A 733-nucleotide genomic window follows, 5' to 3' on the forward strand; every position below is an offset into this window, starting at 1 on the left:
TTCATATATCTACAGCTCTCTATATCTACTGCTCTGAATATCTCGAGCTCTAAACATCTCCAGCTTTAAATATCTGCCTTTCTATAGATCTCCAGTTCTGCATATCTCAGTCTTCCTATATCTACAGCTCTCTATATCTACCGCTCTGAGTACCTCCAGCTCTAAAAACCTCCAGCATTACATATCTGCCTTCCTATAGATCTCCAGTGCTGCATATCTCCACCTGCATATATCTACAGCTCTCTATATCTACCGCTCTGAATATCTCCAGCTCTAAATATCTCCAGTTTAAATATCTCCCTTTCAGTAGATCTCGAGTTCTGCATATCTCTACCTGCATATATCTACAACTCTCTATATCCACCGCTCTGAGTATCTCCAGCTCTAAACATCTCCAGCTTTAAATATCTGCCTTTCTATCCATCTGCAGTTCTGCATGTCTCTATCTTCACATATCTCCAGCTCTCAATATCTCCAGCTCTCAATATCTGCCTTTCTATAGATCTTGTGTTCTGCATATCTCCACCTGCATATATCTACAGCTCGGTATATCGACCACTCCAAACATCCCCAAGTCTTAATATATCCAGCTTTATATAGCTACAGTTCTCTGTATCTACCGCTCTGAATATCTCCAGGTCTGAATATCTCCAGCTTTAAATATCTCCCTTTCTATAGATCTCGTGTTCTGCATATCTCCACCTGCATATATCTACAGCTCTCTATATCTACC

The sequence above is a fragment of the Crocodylus porosus genome, unplaced genomic scaffold (genome assembly GCF_001723895.1).
Source record: "Crocodylus porosus isolate Cpor-Errol unplaced genomic scaffold, CroPor_comp1, whole genome shotgun sequence".
NCBI classification, from domain to species: domain Eukaryota; kingdom Metazoa; phylum Chordata; order Crocodylia; family Crocodylidae; genus Crocodylus; species Crocodylus porosus.